This window comes from Symsagittifera roscoffensis, chromosome 2 (assembly GCF_963678635.1).
Source record: "Symsagittifera roscoffensis chromosome 2, txSymRosc1.1, whole genome shotgun sequence".
In the NCBI taxonomy this organism is placed as follows: Eukaryota; Metazoa; Xenacoelomorpha; order Acoela; family Convolutidae; genus Symsagittifera; species Symsagittifera roscoffensis.
This window is the reverse complement of record NC_087063.1, coordinates 79817093-79833527: the sequence shown is the minus strand read 5'-3', so window position 1 is coordinate 79833527 and position 16435 is coordinate 79817093. Positions and strand designations below refer to the sequence as shown.

At 34.6% G+C, this 16435-nt stretch overlaps 2 protein-coding genes across 2 annotated transcripts in view; one reads left to right on the top strand and one right to left on the bottom strand.

The window, feature by feature from the left end:
* Positions 1 to 9883, bottom strand: part of LOC134840604 (large ribosomal subunit protein bL19m-like) — a 250826-nt gene extending 240943 nt beyond the window's left edge. Inside the window, exon 1 of the mRNA XM_063856531.1 lies at positions 9874 to 9883. The gene's annotated coding sequence lies outside the window, so the exon portion shown is untranslated. The remainder of the gene's footprint in view (positions 1 to 9873) is intronic.
* LOC134840603 (uncharacterized) overlaps positions 1 to 16435 on the top strand; it is a 476174-nt gene that overhangs the window by 214738 nt on the left and 245001 nt on the right. The gene's annotated exons all lie outside the window — the stretch shown is intronic.

Genomic DNA, 16435 nt, shown 5'->3' with positions numbered 1-16435 from the left:
GTCGAAATTGGAGATTTCGACGAAAAAGATTTAGACAACACAGAAAAATTGATCCAGTTGCTCAACAAAATTTAAAAACAATGTTTTACTTTTCGTACTGAATTTTTTAGTTACACTTGTATAGGTTTTTCCTTTTCAGTTTTAACTAAACTCGGATCAAATTTTCAGAGAACTATTCAGTTCCACTTTCAAAAAACACAAACAATTGAGCCGTCCTTTATCTCGTCTCAAATACTGAACCATCTCATCTCAAATGCTCGTCTCAATTACTGAACCATCTCATCTCAAACACTGATGGGTGCGATGATAATTTCTGAACCAACTGAACCATCTCATTTCAAATACTGATAAGTGCGATGATGACTTCTGAACCATCTGAGCCATCTCATCTCAAATACTGACGAGTGACATAGCTGCCATTTCAAACGGAACCATCTCAAATACTGATGATGAGTTCTTAACCATAAGTGAACCATCTCATCTCAAATACTGATGAGTGACTGAACTGCCCCCAATTCAAACATGAACTGCCATTTCAAACCCTGAACAGTCAATTCAAACCCATTTCAGACCAAAACAAAACATTTGACATCCGCATAGTTAACCATTGTTTTAAGATTTGTTTGTGCATTCCACTGACAAATGGATAAGTCCTTTTTGCGTTCAAATTGCGCGTTCCTATAGATAATAAGTCAAATAATCCAGCTCTAGCTTTTAATTGTTCATAAGCAATTTCAGTAATAAACAAATATTGCGGAATCCACTTACAATTTGAGGAATCCGCTTACATTTGAGGGTTCCACTTACAGTTTACGGATTCCACTTACATTTTGCGGATTCCACTTACATTTTGCGGAACCCACTTACAGTTGCGGAATCCAGAACAACTAGCTATATTTGCTTGTTGCGGAATCCGCAACAAAACAAATGCGCCGACAAAATTTACGTTACAGCTATATGTAGGCGGAATCTCTGAAATTTTGTTTGTTGAAGCCCTTTACATTTTGGAACATATTTTAAGAATTGACTCTGGAATCCAGGAACATACAGACACAAAATTGTGCTCCTATCCAGTGCACAGTTTGGCCTCGTAATGAAATAAGTCGAAAAATTTTCAAACATTTTTCGAGTTTTGAGTGGCGCGAGGTGGTTTTTGAGTCTCAAAAACCCAAGACTTTTGTTTTCATAAGAACGCAGTGAAAACTCTCGTATAAAAACTGCTATTTTTTTTTGGTATTTTTATAAGAAAGAATCTTTAAATTTGTTCTCGCTCAAAAATTTTTGTATCGTGGTTTGACTATTGATTTTTTTCTCGAAGAAAGCAAACTCCACAATCGAACAATAAAACTTTAAAAAAGTGTGATCAGTTTCTAGGTTCGAAAGTGGTATTTACTTTACAGCTTTCTCAGCGGAATATAAACTATAAACTACGTTATGATCCAATTTTCTCAAATTGGGTTAGCGGTGATTTTTTACAAAAGGTGGTAGGTTTTTTGAATTAATGTGGGCTGTGTAATTTTAGTTGGTATCAATTTTTTTTTCCAAACAGTTTTCAAACATTTCAGCTGATGTCAAAAAAACTTTCAGATGAAAAAAAACTTCTGTCAAAAACGAAAGTTGACTGAATAAAAGAAACACCCCAAGCAAACAACCCAAGCTTTATTTTCAATTTTGCGTAAACTCAGGCAATTAAAAAGTTTATATCATAAAATCAGTGGTTTTATTAGCTGGTTCGGCTGATAAAAAGAGTGACATAATTGTTGTCACTCTAAATCTCTAAAGCTTCACTAATTGGACTGCTGTAATGATTACATACAGTTCCAAGATCTAAATAAAAAACATTTTCATTTCTTGAAAGTTGAGTGAAAGGTAATTTTGCTTCAGTAAAAGCTTTAATTCAAACTGTTGTTAAGTTTTTTTAAAATGTTTTGGTGTATATTTATCATTTAAAATTTCAGAAAATTTCTACAATTGGCGTCAACAAAATCTGAATTCAAAAGTTTGACGTTTTCATTTGTCAGAAATATAGTTTTGTCAAAAACGTCCCCTAAATCAAATTGTTTTCCTATCAAAAGTTAATTGAACAACAAAAACAAAAACAAAAAACCGACTTAACTGAGAAAATTTCTTCCGCTTTTTCAGTTTTTATGATTTTTCTTTTGTCAAAAGGCCGCTGAAAGATGAAAGAAAACTCAAACACTAAAAGTCTTTGCAGAACCTAAAGAATTACCTTTTGCACCCATATTACAACCATACGCGATCTCTTTTTTTTCGATCAAAAAAAATCACCCACCAGAAATCGTAAATGTTTAGAAAACGTTCAGTGGGGTTCGAATCATGACTGCATGGGCTTCAAAATTTTCTATCACCTGAACAAACCTATCTCTTTTTTGATTGAGAGAACTTTTAGAGCAAAAGATTTTACGAATTACAAGGATAGACTGTGAATTTTGTGAGTTGTATGTCGATTGCGCAACATGCCAAAATCAGATTTGTAGCGAAATCCGCATTATTGCTTCTTTTCTTTGATCTTCTGGAAAAAACACTGTAACGCTCAAAGTCGAACTGAAAATTTGTGTTTTTGCAAAATCCTGAGCAGTTTGTGAGAAATTTTTAGGTGTAGTATATTTGAGCTGTTGTGGAATCCGTAACTGTGAGTGATCCTCAGATTGTAAGCGGAATCCGAAGTTTATAAGCGGAAACCGCATATCGTTTGAGGATTCCAGTCACAAATATAGAACCGTTTTAATTTAATTATTTTATTTACCATTCGCAAGCAGTCACCAGCGATTAAGCTCAATTACTACTTACAATTAAGCTAACAGTTGAAAAACCAAAACTTTGATCTCAATCCCTACCATCCTACCGCCAACTTGCCAGGTTCCATCTTAATTCCTGTCACTTCGATATCATTTTTTTTGCATTACATTCTACCTCTCGCCTCAAAAAACTCATCTGAGATACTGATAAATTGAAATCACTCTGAACCTCTATATTCCTAGAAACAAAATTAATTTGGCGCCTTTTTCTAAATCAATCCCGAAAAGTTTGCTTGCTGGGAAATTTTCGAAACACTACTGGTTGACATCCATCGATTTAGTTAACCAATGTTTCATGATATCCGTGCTTTAAATTTCCGCAGTCTAGATAGCAATACCAGCTGTAGCTTTTAACTGTTCTTAAGCAAAACTGGTTAAGCTCAGTTAAAACAAAATTGACTAATCCACTTACGTTTTGGGACTCCGCTTATAATTGTAGAATCTGGGACAACTAGCCATCATATCTTGCTGCGGAAACCGCGACAAAACAAATATGTCCACAAGGTTTAAATTATAGGTATTTGTAAGCGAAACCCCGGCAATTTTTGTAAGCTCAATTGTGGAAAACCTTTTTGATTATCAAGAAATTTGTGCAAAACCATTTTGATCTGACTTATTTTCCCTTTTTTGCTTGCACGCTAACGGGGTGATTTTCACTTTTTTGTCAAATAGTAGAAAAAATTTGAGCTTATACTCAATAAATAAACGGACGAGTTTTTCATCAATTTTGTTGGATATCGCAAGCTGTTCGTTGGCTCCCGGGTTTTTATTTCCGCAGAAAAGTTGATGTCCTTCAATTTCACATAGAGCGTAAAGAAGATTGATTATACATAGAATTTCAACCCAAATACAAAAAAGTTTTTGAAGACTTTTAAATTATAAATTTGGCTTATCGACAATATGGAGTTTTATTTTGGATGAAATTATGATAGAAGTATTTTGCTTTGTTTTATAGCAAAATAACTTCTGGGCTCAAGTAAATGCTTCACTGGAAAAAATTCTTTTAGGCAAGATTTTTTTTTTTGCATATAGATGTGTCCAGGCTGTGTGCTATAGCTTTGTTTATAGGTATAGTGAAGGTTTTTGTTATAAAATGTTTTTATTAGTTCAGCTCTAAAATCTGTGAAAAAATATGCCACCATTATTGATCTCTCAGTTTTTCAAGGTAGAAGTTTTCTAGCCTTCTACAAACATGATTCCTTTTTTTGTGAAAAGGATTACATCAGTTTTCACGGCAAACATGATTTTATGACTTTTGCCACTTAAGTTGGGGGTTTTCTTGTATGGTTTCAAAAATTGGACCAAATTGGTTTCAAAAATTGGACCAAATTCTAAAGCGTAATTTAAAGTATTCTTTCAATTTTTATTTATGGAAATCTGATGGCCAAGAAATTACATGGATAAGGAACTTTTATCTTAAAACTTTCGCATACGGAAAAAGCGTATCATACTTGTTTCAGATAAGTTTCTAAATGTAAAGGTTGGATAAATTTTTTTATATTTTAAAAAATTATGTGATAGGAAGTTTTGTTCAAAATGGGCTATCTACACCTAATACAAAAAAGGTTAGAGTGGTTTTTATGAACATTTTTTCCGATGTTCGACTGTTGAATTAGTCATTCATAGCTGCCAAAAGTGATTGGTTGCTAGGTAATTTATTTTGATAGCTAAAAATATCTAGATGGCTGGCCGATTATTGTTTCAATTAAACTTAAAATTCGCTCAAAAGTATAATTAGTCTTAACTATGGGCTGAATAAGTTTTCTTTATAGCGCCTTGCCCTTACACAGGGTAATAGAGATGCAAATTTGATAGGAAATCTTCTGGTCTCAAAATTCTGCGATTTGGATTCTACAATTGGTTTGAGAGACTACTTCTGACTTATACATTGATGATATCTGACTGATTCAACCATGAGCCATAGTGACAGTTACCTCAGTCTGATGTCTGGAGTTTGCTCCAAATCGTAAATCTTAATAACTTTGCTTAAAGACTTAGCAAGGCCAATTCATCTTTTGTTCATTATCCCTGATACACATAAATACCACTTTTAGGATTTTTGTTAAAGCAACTTTAGTAAGAACATCCCAGGTTTCGTCAGATTGTTCATTTTTGCAAAGTTATTGGCGAAACTTCAACTGTTCTCTTGATATTTTTGCATATTTTATTCGAGCGAAAAAAGGAAAATGGAAGCAACTTTCCTTTTTGAAATAACTGGCTCTCATTTTTGTTTTTCCGTCCACTTAACTTTGTTTGCAAATCCCAAAGTTTTGCAAGATTTGCGTTTTCTGTGAGAAAAAATTTGCATGGCTATTTTTTCTTCTGGCGAGTACACAAGGAAGGGAGTTCAAAAGGGAAACTGGCATGCTCAAAGCTATTAATTAGTGACACCCTGCCACTCAAACGGTCCCCCCTTGTTTCTTTTTGATTTATCATTTTAATATTAAATTCTTCCAACATACCTTTGGTTTTAGCGCTAAGACACCTTTGGTTTTTGGGTTCTTTTTGAAAATTTTTGACAAAAAAACGGCGTTTTTTTTGGCGCGCGCTCCCCCTTAAAATTATTATATATTGGCGCCAAAGGCGCCTTCAGAAAAATTTTAGGGTCAGTCGGCCAAAAATGGATTTCTAAAAGGTAAAAAGTACCAAAGGGGGGACGGTTTGGGTCAGCAGGGGCTCGAATCTCTGAGGAAAAAAACGTCCGATAACCCCCCCCCCCCACCCCCACCCACCCACCTTCCCCCATAAATCCGCCCCTGGTCAGAATAAGCATGGAAAGTCTTCAAATTTTTTAGAGTACATATGCCCCGAAGGTTCCCATAAAAAATTTTTGATCAAGTTTATCTAAATTTGCAAAGCGTAGGACTCTTTGGTCGGCGAGTTTGTCAAATTTCCGAGGAAGATGGATAGACAGGTACACCACCAATTTTCGTCTAAGAAGCTGGCAATTTATCACTTTTTTAAAAGACTAGATGATAATTTTAGAATTCATTCTCATAATAGAATCTAAGGAACAAACTTGAGACGAACCTGAAGGTTTCCTCCGGCTGACGACCCACTGTTAGACCTTCATCCGAGTGGCTTGGAGTCTTATCTTTTCGTCAAAATACTTCCAGAATTATGCAAAGCATATAAAAAATTCACTCGAGATGTCCTGTGAGCTTTTTTAAAACTACCAGGCAATTGAGAAAAAATAACCTTTACAGTTTCAACTCAAAGATTACACCTTTATAAGAAATGTTTCACTTTAAAGCTCAAAATTGTTTTTTTTAGCCTTATAAAAATGTTTCAGGTTTTGAAGTATTTCAATTCATTTTCCAAATCACTGATTTACGTCGTTTCAAAAATTCTAAAAAGAAGAAAAGCTTAAAATAGACATTTTGCGAAAACTTGAGACTTCTCAAACAAAAATATGCGATACATCTATATTTTTGATAGTGATGATTCTGCTATCGGAGTTTTGTATAAACTTGGTTTCAGTGTCAAGAATATTTGTTCTGAATACGTTTGCTTAGCATATCGGATGAAAAATCATTTTAAATTTGGTTTATCATCGATTTGATCTACTCTACGGATTGACGTTCATAGAAAAAAAAATGCTTTCATACAGTTTCATATATGAAGTCTATGGAAAAAATGTTTGTCATACAAAAATTCAACAAAATTTAAAATTTTGTTTCTTATGAACATTTTTGGTCTATTTGCTATTTGTGAGGCTTTCTGGTCATTAAAAAAACAATGAAAAAATAGATAAAAAAACGCTTATCATACAATTTTCATATATGATTTTGTCATAGAAAAATTAAAAACTTCAAAAATTACCAAAAAACGTGTCTGGGTAACTTTAGATAGATTTAAATAACTATCTCTAAGATATAGGGCATTTTGACAATCAAAAACATAATTATAATTTCGGTCGGAAGAAATGCTTATCGTATAGTTTTCATATATGAAAATTGTATGCTATGCATTTTTTCATAAACAAAAACACAAATTTGAGGTAAACGTTTTTAAATTTCCTTTTTTGCTTGCAAACTTGCTGTGCTGTTATTCTCAAAAATAAGTTATACAAAAAAAATGTTGCATGCAAAATTTGACTTTTTGTGACAATGAAGTGTTTTTTTTTCTGTAAACTTGATTATTATTTTTGTTTCATTTGCTAAGATAAAAACAGGCCTTTTTTCTCAACGACCAAAAGTTTCAAACTGAAAAATATCTAGGCATATACAAAAAAGTTACATCATTCATCATGGGATAGGCGCACAATTTTCTGTCTGCTTGTTCCTGGATTCCAGAGACAAGTCTTTAAACATGTTAAAATATTGTCGGAACGATCAAAGTAAATGAAATAACCAAAAAAGATCAAAAGGAGCGTCCTTGTTGCGGAATCCGCTTACAATGCACAAAATGCACAGTTGACCTCGCAATGTTGGCATATAATTTCATGTGAAAAGATTGAAATTAAATTTCAAGTCTAAAATCATCAAATGCAGAATATCTGCGTGATTACTGCCAGTTACACTCTTTTATTTCTTATGACAAATAATCCTTGGATAGTGTTTCTGTTAGTGTTTCTGAAACAAACAATTTAAGAAAAAAAATTTTTTGTGTATTTTCGTTTATGGAAAAAATGCTTGTCATACAGTTTCAAAGTATGGAAAATAATTATAATGATTATAATACAATTTCATAGCTTGGAAAAAAGTCTTATCATTCAATTTAATTGTATCGAAAAACGCTTATCATCCTTTTTCATACAATTTCGGGGGAAAATGTTGAAAAGATCAAGTTTTATTTCCAGAGTGTGGAAAAATGCTTGTTATAAAATTTCATACTATGGACAAAATGCTTATTTTGCTAACTTCATACACCTACTTTTCTATGAAATTGTATGAAAAAGTATGATAAGCAATTTTTGTCAACCCGAGTTATTAATGACGCATTTAATATTCAATATTTCATATCGGTTTTATATTTTCTGGATCTCTAAGAACATCGCCCCTTTTGTGAAACGTGAAGAGTAAATTTGGCTACATCGTAGAATAGTTTCTGATGGGTACAACGTTACGAATTCTGTTTTTGAGAAACAAAGGCATAAAATGAAGCAAAAAAGGATTCCTTATTTTTCAACAATAAAAATAAACTAGGATATGAAAATCAGAGTGAATATAAGACTATGCACAATAAAACCAGCGCAAATTTTTTTCAAGATATGTAGTTTTGCTTTGAGATATAGGGCTTTGAGATGAATGGAAGTCATTTGATAAAAGTTTTTTACTCAAAAAATAACATTTTTGGTGAGCAACGAAATTTTAACTATGAAAAAAAATGTTTTTTTTCATACCATTTTCATAAAATGGAAATCGTATGATAATTTTTTTGTTAAATAATGAAAAAAGCAATTTACGCTCATTTGAACTTACCAAAAGCTTTTTTGAAGAGTTTTTCTAACAAAAAATTTGTTTATGGAAAAAATCCTCATCATACCATTTTCATAGAATAATAAAAATCGTATGATAAACACTGAGAAATTTCTAGCGAATGCAGGCCAGTCAATTGGTGCGCGCGGTGGTATGTGAATCACTCTTAAAATATTTCTGCTCAGGTAGACTTAACCACGGGCTTGCTCTAATTCAAAAAAAATGTTTCGCTGTTTATATGTCAACTGTCCTTGACGGTGTTTTTATTTATTGCATTCCATGGAAATGCCCATTTGCTGTTAGTTTGCTGTTAACTTTTTATACTTTTTGCGAATGTTAACTTTTTCTATCAATCAGTAGAACTTGCATTTTTTCAAATTGAAATTTTTTTTTGATGTGTCGAGCTAGAACTTAAACAGAAATTGAAACCAGTTATAGTTTACAATTAATCAGTCGAACTAGAACTTGTTTAAAAACTAAAATCTAACACTGTGAAACAGTTTGGTAGTTTTGAAACACTAAATTTTGGTTTATTAGTTGTGAAAAGAAAGTTATTCACTAAGTGAAATATTACAAAAAAACTTATAATCTGTAAAAATTTATGATTATTAGTATTGAGATCGACACCATTTGGTAAAACTCTATTAGCTTGGTAGATTGTGATCATTTTGCTTAGATTGTGAGCATTTAACCATTTTTCTGGAAGCTAGAGCTCAATGAGCTGTACGAGTTTTCTTGTAGAAATAGGTAACATTGTTTTGTCTGCAGGAAAAAAATGACGAGTTTTTCCAATTTTTGCCATTTTTTTTTTAAAAATTTGCCATGCAAATGGTGCAAATACTAATGGCTTGGCTGAAGGAACTATGACTTGGCTGTATGAAGGCGATGACTTGGCTGTAAGAAGGTTTTTTTATAAACACTGAATTTTTTGCAAAAACAGATCATATGAGAGAAAAACTTACATATTTTTCCTCGGGGGTTTAAAATTAGTTTTTAGTTGAAATGATTACTTCCGGACGAGATATGAGACATCTTTTTTATTTTCTTCCCATTTTTTCTATATCTGCACCGTAAAATTTAAATTAGAGGTCGGGGTAAAATGAATTATTTTAGCAGAGTAATTAAAATATTTTTATTGTAATTACAAATAGTTCAATTCAATAAACAAAAATAATTTGTCGGATTTTATTTTGTAAGTCCTGGATGATGATATCAAACAAAGAAATGATGAACAGAAATCTTTACCATTTTTTTATATTGATTCAAACCGAAACTTTCGGTATGTAGTTTACACATTTTAAAAGAAAAAATTTCAAGTAAGCGGTGTTTGAGATGTTTTAGAACGAAAGAATTTTTAATTTGAGCTGAGCTTAATTATATAAAGTTTAAATATTTCGCGAAAAATTGAAAATAGACGAGTATACTGTACTTTTGTAAATACAGTTTTGGTTTTGCTTACACGTCTGGGTGTCCTCTTTATAGTCCTCTTGTCCTCTTGGTTTAATTTCGAGCGCTGAAAGAAACATTGAAAGAGATAATTTTTGTTTTGAAATTTTTAGACTGAAAGTTTCAAAAATTGGTAAATTTGTTTTAAACCTAACTTCAGTTATCTGGAGATTTAGGTTGAAAGTCAAATTTAATAAGGTTTTATGTTTCAGGACTAAGTTGAAAATATATGCTTTTCTTTCGTCTTTTTGAAACTAAGGTCAGAAAAGCAAGTTGAGACAAATCAATTTTTCAATTAAAACATGTCAATTACTTCCAGTTGTTTTGAAATGTCAGTCGATTTTTATTCTGGTTTTAGTCAAATTTAAACATTATACACATCGTGAAAAAAATACACTAAACCATAAAACTCGACAAAGGTTACCATAACGACCAGGATCAGAAACAGTTATGTCAAAACTAAATGGCGGATTAGAAGAAAACTTAAGAACCGTTCTCAGAAAAAAGAGTAAGTCAAATTAGCAGTCAATTTAAGAAAAAATTTTTTAGATCACAAGCAGCTGTAGATCAATAATTTGAAGTCGAATATCGAGAAAGATTACGTGATAACATAACAGCACATGAAATCAAAGTAGCCAAAGCTCAAATTACAACGTCACATACGGAGTGGAGTAATCACTCTAATTTTCCTGATGGTCCACAAACGAGTACTTCACAAAAATGTTTTTCGCTCCTCAAGACAGAGATATTAAATTTTTTGCAATCAGCTTTCTTCGCCAAAATTACTTCGAATGATGCGGCAATGACTGTATCTATCATAATTTACAACTTGTCAATTTAGTGCGAATAACTCTGTAAGGATACAAAACAGTATAAGGTACAGATGATAAACTCATAATTACCAATTTCTCTTGACATAATAGACAAAATTTTAAATGCAACTATAACAAAATGACTGAAGAGACCACAGCTTCTTATAATATTACAATTTTATTACAGTTTCTTTGAATATCAAATATCAAGTAACAAAAAAACTGAAGACACCACTTGACCTAAATTTAACAGGTCAATCACTTCTGATTTTATTTCTATTTTTTTTCTATTAGTATCTTGGGTTTACCTAGACATAACAAAAAATAACAGACAGATCGTGGACAAAAAAAATAAAACACTGAACAATACTTAGAAACAGTTATGTCAGAATTAAATCAGAAAACACAACTCGTTCTCAGAAAAAAAGGGTAACAAAGTAGTCAGATGAAGAAAAAAAGCAAAAAGCTGTAAATCACAAAATCTATTGATCAATAATTTGAAGAATATCGCGAAAGATTACACGGAAGATCAAAATAGTCATTTCAGATTACCTTGTCACACACGGAGCAATCACACAGTTTTTCCTGATGAATTACAAACGAATGTTTCACAAACTACGTTTTCTCTCCTCAAGACTAGAAAACTCTATTTTTGCAATTATTTACAAAAAGTTACTTTGAATGATAAAGGATTGACTTTATCTATAATAATTTACAAACTGTCCAACTATTGCGAACATTTCAGACACCACTGTAACAAAGCAGCGACGATTGCAGACAACACTGTATAAGGTACAAATGATAAACGCAACGTTACTAATTTTTCCTGACATTATAGATTGAAATTTGGGAAATTTGGGAAATTTGGGAAACTAAAAATTGTTCAAAATAAAACTGTCAAGAAAGTATGTGTTTTTGATTCCTTCGATTTTGGTTTACCATTTTCGGATATGGTTCGAAGTTAGTGTTGTTTGATATGTTTGAGATTGATATCTCTTTCAATGACAGATGAACTATTTTCAGAAGCATTTTTTATGCTTCAAATATACAAACGTATAGAGCTTAAGAATTATTTAAAGTACGTAATGCTAAAAGCTTCTGTGAAAAAATGGTAGGCGTGTACTGGTTTTTGTAAATCCAGTTTGGCTTTTGCTTACATGTATCAGTCTTTTCTTTGTTGTTAGATCACTTTTTCAAAGGATTATTGATTTGTTTTTGAAGCTAAAACAAGCGTCTGAGCAATGAAAGATTTATTTCAAAAATCCTTGGAATGAACGAACTCAATAAACCAGCAACCTGTTCTCATCTAGAAATCAGAAAAAAAGGCCAAAAACCTGGCAATGTTTATGTCTAGAAATTTAGGAATCAAAAAGAAATTAATCGGAAAAGTTTGCTTCTCTTTAATCTTTCTAAAACTAAGGTCAGAAAAACAACTTGGACACAAGACATGATTGTCAACTAAAACATGTTGATACTTTCTAAATGTATTTTAATTCGATTTCTAGTACAAAAATTGCCTGGACACAAAAAACCCATTGTGAACAAAACTGAACAAAAAAGACGAAAGAGGAAACACAATATAGTTGAAATAACGATTGAACTCAGAAACATTTATGTCAGAAATACATGAAGTATAAGAAAAAAATGTTAAAAAATTGTAGGCAGATACAAAAATGAGTAGGTTAGCAGTCAAATAAAGAAAAAACAAAGCGCAATAGATCTCAAAACTCTCTGGATCAATATTTAAAATCGAATATCAAAAAAAACTAATATAACCTAAAAGTACACGACCTCATTATAGCCAAAGATCAGGTTACAGTATCACATGCGGCATAATCGATCTCATAATTTCTGATAGTTCATAAATGAACATTGTGAAAAATTCTCCTCGAGGGCGATCAGTTCAAACAATTCATGTAGTACATAAAAAATATTTCTTAAAAAGTACTTTGCATGGTTTGACATTGACTATTTCTATCAAAACTTTCAAGTCATCTATGAATCGCAAACAATTTCAGACAACACTGTAACGAAGCAACAACAATTGCATACATAACAGTTTACATACAGTTACAGACCAGACTTCAAGCAAAAATATTACAACAAATCTATTTAACCAACACCATAATTCTAAGCCAGCCAAGCACAGTACTAAAAAAGAGTATTGAGCAACATTAAAACCGACTCAAGAAAGTTTTATCGACAAAAAATATTCAATAGATAGGTTGAACTCACAATTTTTTCTTATTACATCTATCAATAATGCAATCTTTTCGATTTCTTAGAAAAAAGCGCGCACTTCTTAGCACAGCTTTAGACCATGTGAGATTCGCAGGAGTTTAGAATGAAAACTTGGTAGATAAACAATAAAAAAATTGTTTTCTGGTTAGATGCTTTGTTAATTTGAGTTAATTTGATGCTTGGTTTCTGATATATACTTGGTTTAGGAATTTTATCCCGATAGATCATGAGAATATGTATGATCAGATTTACTTACAAACAGTAGTGATAACGGATATATGAATGAAAAAACACGCCAGCGTGGTATTGACTAAAGAGGTTAACAGTGACCTTGGTTAATATAATTATTGTCTTTTGCAGTATGACTGCAAAAGAACAAATAACTTACGAGGTACCGAAGGTCGCCTCACGACATACAAATAACTTACGAGGAACAAATAACTTCAAAATTGAAAAAGCTTCAAAATTGAGATTAAATAAACTGCACTGAGACGAGCAAATGAATCGATAGCCCCCCTATCCCACACAAATGCGTACAGTACAGCACAATGATAAGGTGAAAAAAGTTTTGGCGAAGTTTGAACGATTGGGCAAGTTTTAAGAGTTTTATCTTTTCCATATTTCACTTTCTTTCTTAGCAAATAAGGTCAATTCGTGCCCGTGGTTTCCTTTCTATGAGTGACTGAAGACGACGTCTGAGTGGAAGATTGAGGCGGAAAACGATCGCGAATAAGTTGTCTCCGTGGGGAAGATATGGACACAGTTTGCGTATTTGAGGGCATTATCTGTTCCTCCGTGACTGGTATAAAAAGTGAAGCCAATGTCGTCGTAGAGGGCAATATTTGATCCTCTTCTACAAATTTTACCGAATGTCGCAACGGATCGCCGAAAACCTGAGTTGGCTTTTTGGTACGGTGAGACGTCCTAACCGACTCTGCATCGTCAACCACTGGTTGAGCGGGTAGTAAAAGTGAAGGGTAGGAGGAATGTAGATCTGATGACGCTGAATGAGGAGGGTGATTTGAATCCTTAGATACTTCTTTTTCCGGCGACGAAACTGTGATATCGGGAATAGATGTGCTAGCTTCAGGAGGCTCCATAGGACGAGTATACGAGGACGAAACAGCACGATGTAGTGGCCCCGGTTGAGGCGAAATTAACGACCCGACTGGTTGTTGAGTAGAATCCACATTGCGCGAGTGAGTAGCATGAGTGGAGGAATGGGGCGTCGACTTCGAGGCAGACTGACGAGCAAAACGAACCGGAGGCGAGTCACACTGAAAGCTCTGGCGTTTTCCTGTATTAACCAAATCGCGAGCCACTGGAAGAGTCAACAGTGAGATCCACCATCGGAGTAGTTAGAGAGGGGTTGCTTGGGCCTTGTTCCAGTAACACAGGCTGCGACCGCGTGACAGGTCGTTTAGCCGCTCCTCGAGAAGTTGAGCTTGTATCTTGGGCGCGATCACCTATAGTATTCGGGGCAATTAAAATGGCAGATCGATAATTAGGTTTGAGACAGACATGATTTTTCCTGTAGATTTTCCCTTGTCAGTAATATAAGTATGATCCGTAACACGAACAATCTCAAACTGGGTTAACTTATACAGAGGTTTCCCCGATTGGCGATCAATAATTTTTCTAAAGACTTTAACTCGACCAGGATCAGACAGTAGAAGGTTTTCTAATTTACTTGTTCTCGAGAGGCGAGTAGGTTGCGCAATTGGTGCACGCCTGGATTTGACTTGCGTCCTTGGAGGTGAGGCAATTACTGAGAAACGAAGAGTATTGCTGTTTAGGCCAGATTTGAGAGAATGGGCGAGGTCCGAATGCCGGGTTGTGAGCTCCTTAAGTACCAATTTCCCTGTATCTGAGGGAAGATTCCGCCTGAACTGCAACCATCTATTTGCCGCCCGAGCAAGATCCGCGAGTGCCTTGTAGGGTTCACTGTCCGCCACATTTCCGTCCAATGAAAACAAGGGCTTGAAGCGAGTTGGAATAGTTGGGCTGGAACTGCCGCGAGGAACGACTTTTGCTCTGTCTCGACTGTAATCGTTAATGGCGATCTGGTCTGGTGTAAGGAGGTTGCGCTCCAATCCTTGGGCTGAATTATCAGATTGAACAACATTATTACTTGCCTGAGATCATACAGTATTAAGTTTACGACCAAAATGCAACTCAAAAGGCGATTTCTTAAGCACAGAAAGATTACTCTTGCGAATATATTCAAGTATTTGATGAATCTTCTCCTTAAGATTTTTGAATTTAGGATCGAGTTTAGCCACGCCCAGTTTTCTCTTGATTGTCTGAATAGATCATTCGACCAACCCACTGCCACGATGATCTCTGACCGGAGAGAGGATATGTTTAATACCTCTATTAGAGCAGAATTCTTGAACCAAATTATTCTTAAAGCCTGAGCCATGATCTGTTCTGATAGAACGAGGGAGTCCGTGAATGCGAATATAGGAATCAAGGAATTTAGTTAACTTCATAGCCCCAGTGGTTTTAGAAATTAGAACTGAAGGAAACTTAGAGAACCGATCAATCGCTACTAAAAGAAAGATCTTAGACCCCTTTTCATCAAGTATCGGACCAGCAAAATCTAATTGTAACTCCTGATTAGGTCCAGATAGTACAGGCAGAGGTTTCGCACTATTAAAAGTTGACGCAGGCTTAAGATTCTTACCGAACGGGGTACATTCACGACACTTCTCACACGTCTCGATGATTTGCCGGTTCATAAACGGCCACCAGATGTATTCGGAGGCAGTCATCATGGCCTCTTGTCCCTGGTGTGATCTGTGAAGGCGAGTGAGCACAGCTTGTCGGAGAAATTCAGGAATGGCCAGTTTATTGTCAATGACTACACAGTTATTGACCACCGCTGCTGTAGAACAAAACTGGGTCATATATGCTCCGAGCTTATTGAAGGAGGTAACGTCCTTATTTACAATGGATCGCTTCATGGGGCCTAGAAAGCGATCCTCCGCTGTTAGTTCTGCCAACAGGTCGGCATCAAAAAGTCCAGGGAGGTCCACAATTTCCTTTTTGGTTGAGGAGAGGAGAGGTTTGCCCCCATTCACCGCTAATACACCGATCTTCGCGGCCATGTTCTTTCCTTCTGGTTTTGACAGGCGAAAACGCCTCATTGCCTCTAGTAATTGTGAATGGCCGTCCTTTCTAGTAGCAGTTCTTGTAGCGACGAAGCGGGTTTTAGCGGCCCGTTCCCGTGTCCTGTTATGTTGTCGAATCTGGTCCAATCTGGACAAGTGGGTAAGTTGGCGGGATCGTATGTTCGGCCTCGGACTTGGGCGACGAAAGTTGGGAGAGCTGACTGGAAAAGTTTCCACAAAAGTCTGTAACCCTGCCTGCTCAGTAGTTGATTGTAGTCTGGTCATAGAGTCCGGTTGCGTGATGTTAGTGTTTGAGTCAGAATGAGTTTGGTTATTGATTGTTGGTGTTGTCATATTGGATTTAGTAATTGATTTAGTATTGAAGAAATTGGTTTGAATAAGTGGACTGTTTATTAAAGATTCAGGTCGGAGACAGTGATTTTCTGAATCGACATCTGGTTTGCAACAATCAATTAGCATACCGGTCCCTGATTGGCTAATTTCTTGAGCGCATAACTCGACGCCCTCTTGTGACAAACAACACGAGCAATCCATTTGCATACTGCAAGATGATTGGTTGAGGG